The sequence below is a fragment of the Molothrus aeneus genome, chromosome 10 (genome assembly GCF_037042795.1).
Source record: "Molothrus aeneus isolate 106 chromosome 10, BPBGC_Maene_1.0, whole genome shotgun sequence".
In the NCBI taxonomy this organism is placed as follows: domain Eukaryota; kingdom Metazoa; phylum Chordata; class Aves; order Passeriformes; family Icteridae; genus Molothrus; species Molothrus aeneus.
The window spans coordinates 12,736,638-12,754,811 of NC_089655.1; the positions used below are offsets into that span (position 1 = coordinate 12,736,638).

At 38.4% G+C, this 18,174-nt stretch overlaps 1 long non-coding RNA gene across 1 annotated transcript in view; it reads left to right on the top strand.

The window, feature by feature from the left end:
- LOC136560721 (uncharacterized) overlaps nucleotides 1-18,174 on the top strand; it is a 51,714-nt gene that overhangs the window by 21,972 nt on the left and 11,568 nt on the right. Inside the window, exon 3 of the long non-coding RNA XR_010784197.1 lies at nucleotides 14,690-14,936. This is a non-coding gene — a long non-coding RNA (uncharacterized lncRNA). The remainder of the gene's footprint in view (nucleotides 1-14,689; nucleotides 14,937-18,174) is intronic.

An 18,174-nucleotide genomic window follows, 5' to 3' on the forward strand; every position in this document is an offset into this window, starting at 1 on the left:
ATTGTGCTTGAACTTCAGTCCTAGTGATTAATGAAAAGCTGCAGGGCACAGCTAGAAGCTAAAGTCTCAATTATGGAAAAGCAGTAACTAGTTTAATGTGCTGATGCTTTTATACTTAAACTGACAGCTGTGAAAAATGGCAATATTTCCAATCACGCTTTAATAATTTATCATTAATTTATTGGCATGTCCAACACACTTTAGTCCTACTGTTCTTTTTCTCCTTTTAGGCTCATGGCATTTCAATACTGGAGAGCAAAATCTGTTGCAAATCTCTAAGGACAAACCTTATGGTGCCTGAGTGATTACTGTTTGCAGGCAGTCAGTATTACCAAGGAGTCCACAGTTTATTGGCACAGATACAGCACGAACATTTTCGTGGGCTATGATATGTGAATGTGTTTCATTAGCTGCTGCTAAATTGCTCCAACTCCATCCACTTCAGTGGAGTTAGAGCAACTGAAGAACATAGATGGCTTTGTGGGACTGGGGGCAGTCAGGCTCACGCAGGCAGTTTTCGTTCGTCAGCCCAGCAAGCTCCCTGGATGGAGAACAGGAGCTGTCTAACTGCTCTAAATCAAAAATTAAATTTGGAAAGTGTCCCTTTTGAAGAGCACAGGCAGAGTGTCACCTGCTATGAAATCTGCAGAAACATTATTATGTTTAATACTTAACAACTGAATCAGTGCAGCTAAGTCAATTTAAACCAGCTGAAGATCTACAGTCCATTTAGTTTTGAAATATTTTGAATTTTTTCTTTGCTGTTTTGGTTCTTCCTGCTTATTCAGTTTCTCCTGATAAGGTGTATGAACAAAGGGAGAAGAACAAAGTGAAATAATAAAATCTTGTTTTAGTACAATTTCCATGCTGCATTTCCAATTTAGTATGTCATGTTTCATGGCTGTTCCCAGGTCTGCTGTGGACTGGACAAACACTCATGAAAATTAGCAAATATTATTTTCAGTGTTCATTACTGGCTTTTTTGACAGCAGAAGTTGACCCTATTTTATTTTTCATCTGATACTCCTGTCATTTATAAAATATTAGTCATCCAAGCAGGAGTGCCTCTCAATACTTTATTTTTTATGCAAAACCTACATTTCTCTTTGTGTAATGGTTGACGCAGTCTGAGCGAAACTCACTGCAATTTTGGGGGGAACTTGATAATTCTTGAGCTTTTTGCCAAGCTCATGCAGCCCTAAATGGCAGCTGAGCTCTCCCTGACAGCGTGGTTGTGCTGATGGTTGTCAGTTCCTGGACTGAAAACCAGGCTGACCAAACAGTGGGGAAAGTTATTCTGGACTGTTTGATGTAAACTACTACAAAATTGTAACTGGCTGTCATTCATGACCTGGTTGAATAGGAGAGACATGGCTATGAGAGAATATTAACACCAATTGATGTAATGGTCTAACAAGTATAACATATTATATTGCTGGACTGTTCACAAAAAGCTGCAGTGTGTCCAATTTGGATTGATGTGATGGAAAAGACCTGTCATGTGGGTTGTTCCATCCATTGAGAATTTGCTGTTTCCTATTAAAAAAAAAGAAAGATTTTTTGCCTTTGTTTGTATTTGCTTTTGAGATTTTTGGTTTGACATTTTGATAATTTTGATCATTCTTTTCCATGCAGACAGAGTTTATACTAATTAGTTAACAGTTCAATTATTATCAAAGGGAGTTTTGAATGAAAAGAACCAAGTTCCCAGCCCTGCTCTAACTATGTGTTTGAGCACTGAGTGTAGCCCTTCATTAGGAACCCTGGAAATGGGCAAAGGGACGTGAAGAATTAGAAATACTTATGTCTACTACTGTTTCTTAAGGGAATTGAGCACCTCTTTTGGGAATTTCTGCCTGGAAAAAGGCAGTTTATTCTAATCAATATTATCTGTCATGCTGTAGACCTAATATTGTATTTTAGGAGCATGTGAAAGAGTGGAGGAATACAACAAAACATATACAGGTGCCTGGGATGCCAAAGGTATGTCTGGATTTGTGAGATTCATGTCTGGCTATTGCTGGTTGTACAGTCAGTCACCAGCAATCCCTCTATTACCACTCTGCCACCCTCTATTTTTCAGGCTCCTACTTTGAGGCTTGATTACAGCAATTTGGAGGATGTATGCAAACCAATTCCAGCTACTAATTGAAGGAACTCTACTAATTAGAAAAGGCTATGGAACAAATAACAATTGGCAAGTATGGGGTCTTTTTCTGGATGGAACACCCTTCATACAGTGACTTCTGTCTTGAACAAATTCATTATTACATTTTCTGGATAGGAGACAGACTTTGAAAATCATTATGCATATTGATACGATTGCAAATCTAAAAATATTTGGTATTTTCCCTAAAGCCCCAACTGCTGAAGCTATGTGATTGTGTAAGGGTCTTTGTTTCTATTAAGAAAACTGAAAATAAAATTTCAGTGATTCTTGATAGAGGGAAAGTCCTGAAAGTATGTATCCTAAAGGCCCAACTTGAAAAGGCAAATAAAAAGAGATTTTTTTTTAAATTTAAATTTTAAAATCATCTTTCTCAAAAGTCTCAGTATCTATTGGAAATGACAACAATTTTTTACTTTCTGAAGTTAGTACAGATATGACTGTAACTGCTACCATAGATTAGGTTTCTTTTTAGTGTGACTAAATGCAAAATTTGCAAGATCCAGCTCCTATATCTACCTCTATTGCAATTTTTAGTTGAGATATGTTCCCTAAAGAATGGTTCACATCTTTGCTGAGACAAACATTTAAAACATGTAGAAATGAGTTTTGCAGGACATTTCTTATGGCACCTTATCAGAAACAGTCAATTCTTTCTTAAATTGATTTTTAAATGGGGAGATGTGTCATTGGGTAAACACTGATTATCTAGTCATTGGCTGAACATCTCTTCTCTCTCTCTGAAAGCAAGGCTGGTAGCTGGCTGCTGCAGGACCACATATCAGGATCTTATCTGGGAGATGCATGGCTGCAATGGAGGTTTATCCCATGCTACTTCCAGATGAGGCTGTAACCTTTTCTGCTAGAGCAATCTTCTGTTTGTGCTAACGTGGGCAGGTTTACAAGAATGCATGCGTGCATTTTTACAGGAACACATTTAATTTATATATGATATTCCATGCATTTGCATTAGTCTACAAGTAATAAAATAAAAAAGCATTAATTTCATGTTTGTCATCTTAAATGCACTCTCTTAATAAGCTTAAACCTCTTACACTTATACCTGTGCTTTATCTCTTCACAAGCGGCCCCATGCTTCCTAAAAATAGTTCTTTTCCACTATGAGAGAGTATCTCTTCCTCTGCTGCTGAATTGGATAAGAATATTGTCCATTCTGCACTAGAGGGATTTGTCTCACTTTCCCACTGCCTCAATGAGGTATTTTTAGCAGCTATTAATGTTAGCTTAATCCAAATATTATTTACAGTAGAAGCACCAGATATTTTAGTAGTCATTTAATACATATAAGTCCAGAAAATGCTGAAAATTCAGTCCTATTGACACTTTGATAAGGTCAAGTATTTTCTATTGAAATTCTGTGGCTCTGGAATTCAGTATCAGGTGATGAGTGTCTCAGGTGCAGTGCAGGTATTTATTTGGTGTGGTCCTTCACAAAGTGTGTGTGACAAAAATCAGAAAAAACTAGCACACAGACAAGGTTTCTCAGCATCTTCCCTGACACAGACTGCTTTAGGACCTGGTTTGACCATGATCTTTGTCATAGCCAACACTCAGTGTTTCTGTGGGCATTGCTGCCTGAGTGCAATATTCCCATGAGGAAGCTTTCACGCTACTGAAAATGTTGTCTTGATGGACTTTATAGATTGCCCTAAACTATCATGACAAAATACCACTAACTTCTGAATTTGCCTAAGTACCTTAAAACACAAATAATACACTCTGTGTCTTATGCCAAATGCTGCCAGATTTCCTAGTGACCTACTTTCACTGAAGGTCAAAGCCAGACTTACATCACAGCGGGGTTAGACAGACACCTTTTATTGTGCTAGAGGATCCTGCTTTGCACTTGCCAGAGAAAATATTACAGAGTGGACTTATTCCAATTGATTTCAATGGGTCAAGCTCAACTGTGCTACAAGAGATGTGAGACAGATTCAACAAACGAGAGAGAACAATGGGCTCTGTGCCACCTTGGTAGTGAGTAATGGGTGCTGCGGGTGGGAGTCAGCATGTTGAAAATCTCCAGCCCATAAATGCATGTTACAATTTAGCTTTGTGTCACACACAGCTTGGTTTGGAACATCACTCACACAGTGGTAAAGCCAGAATACCACTTCTAAGGAAAACCAGGTCTTCCATTTTTCTCCAGCTGGGTCCTTCCTTATTCATTACATTGTTTGCCCAAACTGTCTCTAGAGCTCAGGTAGAAGTTGGGCTTTCCTGCCCAGCTAGAAAGTGACACCTAATGTTTTCTAACTCCGGGAGACATTCTTTGGTTTGGACTGTGTTGGTAAAAATAATTGGGGACTCTTCTTCTGACTGCCAGTCCTGGACTTCCCAGCTTCCTCTTTGTAGCCCAAGAGCTTGTCCCTCCTGTAGTGATTGCACCACCTGCACATTGCCTTGGTGTAACCTTAACACAACTTTACCCTCCCCTGTGGGGGATGGTGAAGACTGCTTTCTCCTGAGCCCAGGCACATGTATCTTACACAAATACTGTTTTGTGGTAGGAAATGAAAGAGTAGCCAATTATTCCTCACCTTTTATTGCCCCTTTGCCCTTCCCTTAAAAGTGGATCTAGCCTGGAATAGTTCACTAAAAGTCACATTTCATATAACAGTTTTTCAGAGAACCTTTTCTTTTGTGCAAGCTGAAGTCATGCTTGGCCACACTGTGACACTGAAGCCTATCCCAGATGAATAGAAGTGATTGTGTCCCTGGCCCAACTTGGGGTGTTATGTGCTGGCTCTACAAGGAGGGGTGTTGCATGGCTTACATTACCAGGAAACAGATAGAAGAAAGAATTCTTTTTTGTTTTAAAATTAAAAGATGGCATCAAATCTGCACAATGAGTCAGAGGGGCTCACTGGTAGGCCTGGCAGTGGGGGGATGCTCTATTAATTGAAATATCAGTGGTGGAAAGTGAGAAATTGTCTTCAATGCAGACTACCTAAATACTTAGAAGTCTGGAGATAATATGTGCTCTGATTGATGTATTGTGAGTGAAGGCACACTCACAGTACCAGGGTAGTGCAATGGGAAAGTTCAATTTCAGATGTCTAGGGCAGGAGCAGATCGTTTGATAGACCCTCTTTAGGAGTATAACAACTTGGAAAGTTATCTCTAAGTTTTGATAATCACTTTGCCTTCTGAGACTGCCAATCTATTTCTTAACTGTTCTTTTTAGTGTGAAAAAGTCTCCCATTTCTATTCTCTGCCCTACATACTTGGGTCAGGAAGCGAACATCCTATTTTTATAGCTTTGAAGCAAAATAGATATATAAGCAGCTGATTTCTTCACAGAATCCTTCTCAGACATTCTTTTTTTTTTTTTTTTTTACAAGAGGAGTCCTCACTCTTTCACCAGTCTTTACCTTAAAAGAAATAGGGCAACACAACTAAAGAAGATTCACAATTTTACCTGCTGAAGGGCACTGTAGTCAATGGTATTCAGCCCTGCAAGGACCTGCTAATGTTATTTAAACTGTGGCCCAATTAGAAAAAAAGGCTCTTTAAAAAAATATTTTTGAATAGCATACAACAGAATAAAAAGATATTTTAAAGGAATGTTCTAAATTTTCCACTAACTGAATTTAGCATTTTTTTGTTTGATAGATGAATAAGGTTTTGTTTGTTTTGAACACTCCTGCTTCAAGAACTCATGGAAAGCACATTCAAATCTGTATTACTGCAATTTCAGGCTCAGTTTTGGTTTGGGAAGAGTTCTGGAGAAACAAGATTACAGGAACTAACTCCTGTCTGGGACAAAGGCTTTTGATGCACATTTTGCTTTTACAAGACCTTATTAGCAGGCATTCTGTTTCTTTGGTAAAATGAGTTACTTATTCAGCTTCAAGGTACCTTTTTATAAATATCAAAACAGATGATTTCTTGCAAGCAATTATTCTGGAGAAAGAACAGTGAGGGATCATTTTAGGAAGGAAATTAGGGGAGACACTTTAATGTACGCAAACACAACATATGACAGTAGCATTGCATTGCTATGTAAAACAAGTCATTCAGATTTATATATTGAAGTCTCTGTTAGTAGTTAATCTGCTGCTGGCCACCTGCAGAGGAGGAATGGAAAAGGTTCCTTTTGATCTCTTTTGTGAAATGACCTTTAAGGGTGAAAAAATATAAAAAGAAAATAAATGTGAATGAACCTTAAAAGGTTTGGTACAAATATTCTGTTGGGAACTGTTTGGTCCTTTAAAAAGATGTCCACATAGGATATAAAATGTATGAAAGAGAGTAACATCTGTGCTTTAGGTCAGGAAGGCTTATCACCCATTAATGTAACTCAGCTAACTTCTTACAGGTCCCTGAGACACAGTGTTAGTCTGCTGGGTTACTTTGTGAGTGTGCTGTGTCTCAGCAGAGAAGAGCAGCTTTGAATATGGAAATGAAGGAGGTAAGGACTGCAATTTAAACTCTGCTATGCAATACACCTCTTCTTGACAAGGGTTCCATTCAGGTGTGGTGTTTTGCTGACCCCTATGTAGTTTATGCATCTCTGTGCCTAAACTCCTGGTCTTTGTCGTGTACCTGACTGCAGGTTTGGATTCAATTTTGCTGGTAGGAAAAGAGATTTAACCATGATTTATACCCATTTGAGTGGAAGGGGCCAGAGCAGAGCTCCTTCAATCTTGCCTACATCAGCAAACACTATAGATTCACCCATGCATGGAAATAAAACTGAGCGCTTGCATCTCACATTATCTTTGTGTCTAAATGAGGCTAAATGTCTGAAAATCATGCTCATGACCTCTGAGTGGGCAGAGATAATTCTACCTATTATACCTCTCCACTTTCCTAAGATCCTGGATTTCTCAAACTGTCTGTAAAAGCCCAGGTTCTCCTCTGACCCTTGCACATACCCAGACACCAGGAAGACATATGTCTTAACAGATAATGGCTCCATTGTGTGAATACTGTCAGTATCATATCAATGTGACATAAATACAGCAAATTAGCTGTATGTTACTTACATCAGAACTGCTCCAGCTCTTTGTGTGGAATGGAAAAGGTGCAAGTGAAAGCTCTCTGAAGCAGCATGAGTCTTTTCCTTTTTAAATAGTGCTTCTGTGAAAACTGCACCGAGTTTTAGATTTGGTACTAATTCAAGGCTATTTCTCCCCCAAAATAAGAAAGAACTAAGGTTAATAATTCAACCTAAGCACTGCAAAATTTGTACTTTGGCAAAATTTTCCTTAAGGAATATTATTGCCAGTCTTGACCATACACATGTGAAAATTACATGTTTCTTGTTCATATCACTGTGGGCTTATCTCCCTGCCACTATCATAAAATATCTTCTTTCATTACTAAAAGACAGATCAGTTAAGAGAGCTCTTTGTAATTATCTTTAGTTTTGGAGACTCAAATTCAATGAATTCCTTTCTATTGTGTCTTTAGAGATTGCAAAAATTAGATCTATTTAGTCTCCTGAAAAATAAAATTTTAATTGTAACTCTTTTTCTCTTCTAGGCATTTGCAAGGGGTACAGCCGTTGATAAGGCATAATACTTCTTATGTCACTCATGAAATATTGCAAAATTATATTCTGAGAAGTGATAGAAAAAATCAAATGAAACCTTTTTTTTGACCACATGCACTTCTCAGGTCTAGACACATGGTATGGTTTTAATATACAAACATATTAATAATAAAAAGACATCAAATAACTTTTGGAACTAAATATGCATTTGAGTTTGTAAATTTTTACTGAAGTGTGATGTAACAAGTGTTATGAAAAATGTTTTTAAGTTTTTCTCAACTTACATCCCTTCCTTAAAGAGTAATTAATGGAAACAAGGAATGTGCCCATGTCTGGTTGTGTGTAATCAAAAATGACGCATTACTGGAAATTAAATGTAGGCAATATTTTTTCAGAAAGTATCAAATAATGAATACATGTGCTCTTCTTTTTTTGCAAACACTTGAATGTTCATTTCATAAGCTTGTGTTCATTCTCTCCCTGCCCTCTTGTCATGGGAACATCTCTAAACAATGGTTTTCAACAAGTCACTTTTTTCAATTTTTTAGCTGTAAGGTATCAAATTGCACCAGTCTGATTGCATGTGTGTTTTTCTATAACAAGTCAACACTGAATGCATGAACAAATTACTAGGGTACATTTTAAAATTTAAAGAATAGAAATAAAACTTTGCACTAAAAAATTCTCCAGTAGTGTTCAGTAGACTTATTGTCCTCTAAAATTGTAAATATACTTCTGTTTTCAGAGAGAGCAGCCCTGTTATGATGATGTAATTTGTGTGAATTTTGCCAGAGGAGAACTTTGAACAAATATGTTGTGGATTAGTCCAGCAATTTTTTCAATGTGTAAGATTATCCATGGAAGTCTTTTCTGGGAAAGGGCAGGACTTCACAGAGACGTTCTTCCCTTCCAAAATACTAGAGATGTTATATAAACATTACCCTGACAAGAGGCTTTATTCTTACTCTTGTGCTATTATAGCTCTTCAGTCAGCTCTGACTCAAAGCAGTGACTACACTGAACTTGGTGGGATGTTCATATTAATGAATTAAAAGCATATTTGATGCATATTAGAGTTCTGCCTTTCTGTGATATCTTGACTACAAATTTACAACATGACACTATGAAGAAATATAAATCTGGTTAGCCAAATGTAATTTACTAACCTCAGAAATTACAGCAATCAAAATTTGCGTATTTGTGTAAGACCAAAAATATCTGTATCTTCCTACTAATAGGAGCACAAAACTCCTATATATCCCTTGGTTTTCCACCAGCTTCTCCACAGAACTCAGCAAGAGCCTTCATATGTATTTGTGAATGCATGCACTGCTACAGCACCAATCTGCTCTGAAAAAAACAGGGTTATAGATTTCCATCCCACTTTGTTACCACTTACATTGACTCATTTCATAATGGTTATGCCCTACAACTAATGGGATGGCTCCTTGCTTGAGTTCCCTGGTGCTGAGGGGCTTTGTGAGTGGTGCAGCTGTAATGAAGGACATGTTTCTCAGTCTTATCTGAGACAGCATCACCTTAGTCAAATCTTTTTCTATATGTAATTGCATATGGTTTAATTGTTCATGGTTAATTGCCTGTACTCTACCTAACCCTCTATCTTGAAACAATTCTGATGATATTTGAGATGATAATTGAAAATTACACCAGTGTCTCAGGAGCCTCTGTTAGAACATCAAAATAGGTTGGATAATTTTAAAAAGAATAAAAAGAAGTATGGATAAACTGACCCTTACACTTTGCAGAACACAGGATTGAATTTAATATAATTCTTAAGTACTCTGTGGATTGACTGGTTGCTCAACAATTGCACAGCTTCTGACCCCAGGGCTTCCTGAGCCATAACAAGAGATGGCCACACTTCAAATGATAATAAAAATGCTAACAATAATCAGGACAATAATAAATTACTGGTACTCAGCACAGAGATAATTTATTGGAATTTTAAGACTTCTCTTATTTTATAGCTGAGAAAAAGCAAAGGTTAATTTATAGCCCATTTGTATTTTTCATTTTCAAGCCCATACTAAACCAATTGAACAACTTCACTGTGGCTCAAGGGAAATTTGGTCACTGCTTTACTGGAAACAGGATTGGTGACCTAGAACCTCCTCCTCTCTGGCAAGACTGTGACTGCATCCATTCTAAATCAGAGGCGTGGATACTGGTGTAAAACTGCAGCAACACCCCGGTGGAGCAGGTCTTTAATCCACCACATCCATGCAAATTGTGCAGACCTCAGAGAACTAAATATTCAGACTTTGTATTTATGCTCAGAGAGGGGAAAACACGCCCATAGTTCATTCGCATAATAAATGTGATGGGAAAATAATTCTGTGGGGACAAACATTGTTTGGTTTGTCATGAGACATACTTGACAGTTACTGCTTTGTCCCTTTTGTGCCATTGCAATGCAGTGGTATGATTGTGCCATAAATCTGAAAGACTGTTTTGCAAAGTTCGTATCTGTGCTTGCTACCTTTAATATTAATAGGAGAATATCTTTAAAGTGAGTAAATTGAGAAAGTGGCTGAAACTATAGTTTATAAAAGAAGATTAGTGGGTTTAATATGCACTGGAGAGTAAAAGAAAAATCTTATTACTGTATGGAGAAATTACCTCATAAAGAAGCTAATACAGCAGGCTAGGGAGTAATTTTTAACAAGGGTTTTATGATGCACAAGTGTAGGCAAGTTAATGAACTTATCTTTCTAGTTATTTTCAGATTGTAACAATGCATTTCTTTTCAGTTCCTGTGCTTTAAAAAGTAAAACACATTTAATCACTTACAATAAAACTAACTCATTAGTTTGATAAATCAAGTAAGATCCTATACTGCTCCTGTTGTGGCACTGCTGCTAAGAAACTAGATCAGGTGAAAACATTAAGTATGGAACAGAGCAAACAACCAGGTTTATTCATTATTGGAATTAAAAGGTGTCACACTGACAGGGAATGTTCATTTTTGGAAAGACCTGCTCTGGTCTCAGTAGCAGAACTTAGGAAATAAAACTAAAATAGGGACCAAGGCCAAGATTTTGCTTAAACAATTCCACTCTGCAAAATAGCCATGTGGTCTTTGACATTCATAAAACAGACATCTGAAGAATGTCACATCCAACAGCAAAGAAACCACAGGGGGGAGTTGGTAAATACAGAATGTCCATCTGTCAGCACCCCAGCATGGCATGCGTAGGTATTGTTTAGGAGGAGCATGTCCACATTTTTCTGCCCAAATGCAGAAGACAGACTGCTGAGTAAAACAGTTCAATCTTTGTATTGATTAAAGAGATGTGCTTTCCTACCATACAACAATCACTGTACTTGAAATTAATTCAGCAACAATCTGAAGGAAAGACTGAAGATTGTCAGGCACTCACTGCAGCTTTTAATACAGATGTCCTAGAACAGAAATACTGTGGACACACCACAACAATTTGACACTACAGCAGGGCATTTCATCGAGAGTTTATCAGAACCTCATCTAGACCACAGCCATGTAAGCCACAGTCTTGTTGAATGTTAGTATTACTCACAGCCTCCTTCATGTCACGGCATGGGACAACCTTCCCAGAAGCACACTGGGGAATAAGGGGAGAGAGGAGTGTGCTGGGAAGATGAGTTATTGCTGATCAACTCACTGACATAAACAGATGGGAAGGAAGGATTTCTCCTCCACTGATGAGAACATTCTCCCACATGGATGTGGAAGAACTGTCTGCAAAGAGCAGCAGCAGGGAGATTTCTGCTCTTACAATAGCGTCTGAGTGATGAGAAAGTTGCATAGTGCTCAAGGCATTTGAGTGTCCCCACACCCTTGTTAAAGGCCACAGTCGGCAATCTTTACTGCACTGAAATAATTAATCTAAAAAAGCTTATGGTTGGTGGAAAACTGGAGCTGTAATTAGCACAGTGTATTCACCTTGGCGTGAAGAAGTATTACTTTTCCCAAGTCACATTTTATGGTTTGTACACTGCCGATGAGTCAGTAAATGCAGCTGAAATGATTAATTTACTATCTATGGTTCACTGGTGGGGATTCTTTGTTCAAAGTAAATATCCAAAATAGTTGTTCTGAGTTAAGGTGCATCTACCTACTGTAACAAGCACTGATCTGAATCTGGCTAGAGATATATAGAGAGGTCTATTCATCCATCTGTCTATAAAACCTTTGAAGGGCTTTTTGAAAGAATGTCTGACAGTTATTTTCCTGCTTCCCTGCTTTATGGTAGACTCTGCTTCTCTCTTTTAGGGGTGCAGGATAAGACAAGTTTTACTGAGTTCTCCTTTGAATCATATCTCCCTACAAGTAATTTAGGCTTTGAGGGAAAAAAGTTCTCTCTTCCTTTACTTTTTTCTCAAGAAAATTTTCTATGAGAAAATGCTGTGAACTTCTGAAATTTGGTGCCTAAAAATATTTGCAGGGTGGGGAATATGATTTCCATCTTTCTGATTCCAAGACTCACAATACATTCCTCTGCCCCTATCCAGTCATGAAAATTTTGAATCTACATATTTAATCCTCGGAGCTGGTGATGAGTGTCTAATATAGATTACCCTGAGCTTAAATTAAAAGTCAGATTTCTCCTGAGTTCTGCCAAATTTAAGGCACCTCAGTCATTGAGGTTGGTGTGACCTTGTCTCTGGTGTATGGAGCTGACCTTTCCATGTGGTTGATACCACAGTAACTGGATGCATCTAAAGAGTAGGCTTACATCAAAACGATGTGATTCAGTTCAGTCGCTTCTTGAGAAAAAGAATTAAAGCAGAATTGACTGAAACTGAAATAATAGATGCATTATTTATTATATTTATTTTTATATATATTTAATTTGCTCTCTATAAATGAAAATTATTTTTGCTGCAAAATGGAAATATCTGCAGTGCAAAGGTAGCAGATGTTGATCATTGTGATTAGAGAAACACTCTCAGTCAGGTGATGAATGACATGTTTGCAAAGCTGAAACTTTACTGGAAGATTTTAGCTGTTTTCTATACACATTTGGAAACCGATAAAATGACAACACTGAAGTGACAGGATAGAAAAAGTGTGTGAAGAGAATGGGCCAACTTTTGCTCTCAGTAACGTTATGCAAATGTAATTGCATTGCAGACCAAGAAGTTTCTCTAGATTTATGTCACTCCTTCCTCTTTAAATCAGAACTACTTTTTGGGGAAGGTGCAATAGTTCTAGGACAGCATTTACCCAGGAAAGAATATTTTGGAAGAAAAAAACCTTGCTGTGCTATTTCCCCCACACTATTAAAGCAATGTATCCTTCTTTAGACTGTACAAATTAATGAGTGAACATACAACTGTGAGAAAACCTTTAACAGCCCGGTACCAAAACCAGCCATCCCTTCCCACAAAGAAAATCTGCATAATAGGATCAAGTAGAAATGGTGAACTGTCACAGGAACATGCTCTTACTTTCAAATTTGATGGACTGAACTTGGACAGAAATATTGAAAACCATCATTTTTTTTTTAGTTTAGCTCAATACTTCTGCTGCAGAAAACAGTTGTGTGCAAATAACTTCCCAATAAAATGAGCACATCATCCAGAAAAACAAGCTCAGAAGCAGATACTGTTTTTTCAGGCACAAATTTTCAATTATCATGGGAAAAATAGCAAACATTTTCCACCAAAGTTTGTTCATGTTTTGAGAAGTGATTTCATCTGCTGGGCTTGCCTCATTTTTGCATATGTTTTGCATGAATAGCTCAGCTTCACTGGCTGAAACCTTCTCAGGAAATGAAATTCAAAGAGCCGTGTTAAAAGCTGTCATCAAAAATGTCAGGTCTCAGTTTGCAACAGGGGTGTATTTACATGCCTGTGTTCCCAGTGCACATGCTGGGGCTGGGGGAGTGGTTTGTGCACAAATGGGGGGTACAAGGGTTTACCTGGCACAAGGAGGGGATAGTGCCAGGCAGCTTCACTGACCCCTCAGCTCTGAATGGTGCTGAGGGAAACATTGTTGACTGAGACACAGCAAAGAAAACCATGAAATGCTGTGTTTTAATATATTACGTACCCCCTCTAAACTTGCACTCACTCCCACCTTGGGGATCCAATCTTTCTTGATGCTGGAGGTGGTTACTAACAAGACTCTTCCAGGGAACAGTTGGGGGCACCACTTGCACTTACCAATTAGCCATCTGTCACTCTGACTGATCACTTTGCAATAATGATATAGTAGTGATCAATTTAGTGATATTTCTGGTAGGGGAACTTGCTTGGGCTTTACATTGTAAGCCAAAGAGAAAACCAGCAGCACATCTTGGGAGAATGCCATGGAAATTGTGTTTTGTATTGCACAATGTCCTGCTGGAGTGCATTGTGTAGCAGGAAGAGCTGAGCTCACAGTCAGATGTCAAGCTCTAGATCTAATGTTATCAGGAATATGACTGCCAGAGGAAAGAATTTGTTGTGTCAACACAGTGCCCAGAATAAGGCTGTCAGAAACCAAGTGTGGAGCAAGGATAAGAAAACTCTTAACATTGAATGCTAAAAAAGAATGGACATAAGCCCAGGGAATAAAAGTATGTACTCAAAAGAGCAGCACAGAGCAAACTTGAACTCAACCATTGTTAATGTTCATGTAAGAGAACCTTTGGTATAGAAGAAATCTAACATGAGAGTCAGAGAAAGAAAAGTGCTAATTGTGGAAAGCCAGAAATGAAATTGTAACAGACAGGTCTGAAATATCACTTCAGGGAAAGCAAAGGGAGACCTGCAAGGACAGGTGGCCAAGAAAAAATAAAACCCTTTCATGGAAACTGTGCATCCATAGTAATGCAACATAAGGCAAGAACCATATTGTTGGGAGCAGGAGTGAGCGTGGCACGGCCCAGCACACCCTCTCCCTTGGAGTCTGAAGCCTCCCAGGGTGGTGGAGCTTTAGCCAGCAGGCCCTGACAGATGCTGCGGGGGGATGGGGGAGCCTTTAGTGAAACCTGATTCTTTATCTTGTTCTCCAGCTTTTCCTGATAAAACCAGTTCAGATGCAAGGGACAGCTGAGTGCTCTTGCCCCTGCCAGTAGGACCATGGCCAGGGCTCATCTCACTGCGGGGCGACCATCTGCTGCCACTTAACAGCACAGGAAACCACCACTGAACAAAAGCATCCACTCGTAGAGCATCCCACCTCCTGCAACAAAATGGAGGCATAAAGGCAGTGCTACTTCGTCGCATACAATTTACAGTGAAGAGAGGACAGCAAACAGTGTAAGTAAGCTTATCTGGGAGCTTTCCCCCTAGATGTCACTAACAGGTACAAGGCATTATTATGAGGCTTGATACAGCCCAGGCAGACGAAAGGGAGCAAACAGCAACCACAGTGGTGGAAGGATGGGAGGGAGGGAGGGAGTGTGGCCTCCCCCATCTGCAGAGAAACCCCTCTGCTGTCATTGATGTTGAAAGAGGCTAAGCCTGGTGTAGGAGCAGACAGGGTGATGCCTTTCAACAGCATCACTCCTCAACAGTGCAGAATTTCCTGGTGATCCTCGGCATGGTATTTTGGTGTTTCTGTCAGTCCATGTACATGTTCACATGCCATATTGGGCTGCTGTCTGAATAGAGGATCGTGAACACATACTGCGAACATCACTCACCCAGAGATTTGCCTGATTATAAACCTACCCTCCATGAATTTGCTTTCTGCATATTTTCTAACTTTTTTTTTCACAAGGAAATTTAAAATCTTTATTTTGCATCAATGTCGTGGGAAAAATGTCCTTTCTTTTCATAGAAGATTTGAAGTGAATAGGAAGGTCTGACATTGGTTTATTAAAACCTCCCCACTTTAACATAAATTTTCTTTTTAAAGGAAAGGGTAAAAGTTTTAATCAGGTCAAAACTGATCTAGGATGTATGCCAGCAAAGAAACACATAGATATGAAGTTGCCAGCAATACAAAAATACCCATTTATTGCATTTTGACTAGACAATCAATCAGAGAGAAAAACAATGGCTTTATTATGGAAAAATATTAAAGCATATAGAACTTCTAAAGAAGGGGGTAAAAGGATGCAGATGCACATCCCAAATGCAGAAGAACACTCAGTCACTCTTCCTACCGATAGTGATTGCTGACATGTTCATCAAGAAAAACAGATCCTTCTCACAGAACCTGAAACTTCTGGGAAGCAGACTGGCCTGCCAGGGGTGTAGTCAGTGTCTTGTGTAGGCCTTTCTAGAAAAGAGTTCTGAGAGGCAAAACGTAACCAGATGATCAGGGCAAGGAGAAGCTTTTCAGAAGCATCTTTTGTGTGTTCTGGACTGCATTTAGGTCAATTTTGGATTTATGGCTTCTAGCATAATATTCTGTCTGACCTCTAAGATGATCCCAAGACATGATGTACCCCCAAATGTACACCCAGGTGTTCCTCTGGGTGTATTAAACAGCTCTTTTGGACAGGGACCTGAAAGTATTGTGCAGAAAAGAGGACACTTAAAGTGACTGGCTTACTTTTGGCTTTCCTGCAGAAAGGGCATAGTAGTAAGCCAACGTCTTTGATTACCAGGTCTTTATTGTCCGTGAAGCCATTGAGTCAGTTCTGCTTTTTTATTGTGACTTAATTTTATCAAACAGTAAGGGCAGAAGCATCCCATTCAAAAGAAGCAAAAAATGTTCTGGGATAGCAATGCTGACAGTAAAACTCTAGGAGCATTAAAGATCTCAACCTGGAGTTTATATTTAGATTTTAACATTATATTTAGCTGTTAGTTTTCAACTGCTGCTGTAGACTCTCCTCCCCACCCCATTCACCCCTTTGGAAAAGGATATGAGTTTGAAGTACAAACTTTGCATTTGTCATTCAGACTAGGGTGGGAACTCCACCTGCTCACAGCCTTGCTCTCTTAAAAGCTACTAATCCTCATAAAACCAACCTTTCTGCTTCCTCCCCCTGCACCCCCATCTCTAATTTCCTGCATTCCTCACACTCTATTCTCTCTTTGTGTAGAAACTCATCTTGTTCTCTTTTGAACATACTGATTCATAAACATATGTTCTAAGTTACCTCTCTTGTCTTTGGTAACGTATTCCACATGTTTACATGCCATTTTATGAAATAGTTTTCTTTAACCTTTTTATTTGCCTCAATTTCCTAATGTTCAAAATATATTCTTTTCTTTCATGTTTTTTCTTCATAAATATATTGTACAGCTAAACAATGATGATTTTAATCAAAACCAAAACTACGGAAGGCCTAATCCTTCATTGACACATGAGGCTAAATTCTGTCCGTAGTTACTTTTGCACAACACCAGAGTGGGTAAAGCTCTTCACTTTCACCGGATTTTAATGTTGACAAATCACCTTTATGGCTAAATCTTGACTTATAAAGTATCCAGGGGAAGCTGAGAGGTATACTAAAGCAATTAAAAATTTTATTGCTAAAATGGCAAATTTAAAAATTATGTTCTGGTATAGCTGAGTGCATGTTGTGTCTGTGTGTGCAAGTGTGCATGTGGGTGTGAGCATGTGTTGTTAAATCTAAGGATAACCATGCAAGTTGAATATCCCAAACACAAAGTATGAATTCTTGTCTTTTTTCATTAGTAAGTTATTCAACTTTAATAATAAATGCACTTGGAATTGCAATAGGCAGAAAAATGTACAATATAGAATTTCATAAAAGCTTCATTAAAAAATAAATAAAAAGCAGCAGCAAATAATCCAAATGAAATAGATGCAGTTTTTAAAATCCCTGCACAGATATGCTGCAGAGGGAGGGACATGCAAAGGGAAAACAGAAAAAGGCCACTCTGCAGCCCAAGCACTAACAGGAGATGGTAGAATTCTGTAAATGTCATTGAAGGTGGCTTCTGGTGTTTGTATTTTCTGGCAAAACAGGAGTTAAATTGATCTTGCAAAGAGAGACTATCCATAACTCCAAGGGGTAAACATCTTTGACTTAGAAGGTTCAAGGACCACCAAATGATTAAATAAGATTATTAAGGTTCAGTTTTGCTTGGCTTTGTTGAGGGTGGTGGTCCAGTGCCTTTATAGTCTACTGTCTGCATACTCCAGTAACAGGGACATTAATACTCTAAACTGGTCCTGTTGTCAAAAGCAACACTCAAACAGATAAATTGCCCAGCAGTAATTGTGTATTAAATGTCAATTGAAGTAGCTTACATGAATTCCTGCTAAGGGACACATAGGTTGCAACCTATGCTTCCATTTATCCAAATCCTATGTGAAACCAATCTGAAATCCAATTAAATGAATTTTTGATAAGAGAATGAAGTTATTAGATGCATAAAAATCTGCCAATGTGCAGTGATTGCCTTAGCAGTGAAATAAAATGCACGGAAAGGATAAACTTGTGGTAAACCAGTTCATGACATGTACTGAACATGTTGTGGAACCCTCACAAATGAATATGTGACAAAGGAATAAACATGAAAGAAATACACTGATTGTACACTAAGGCTGTGCATTTCAGAGAGATTCACT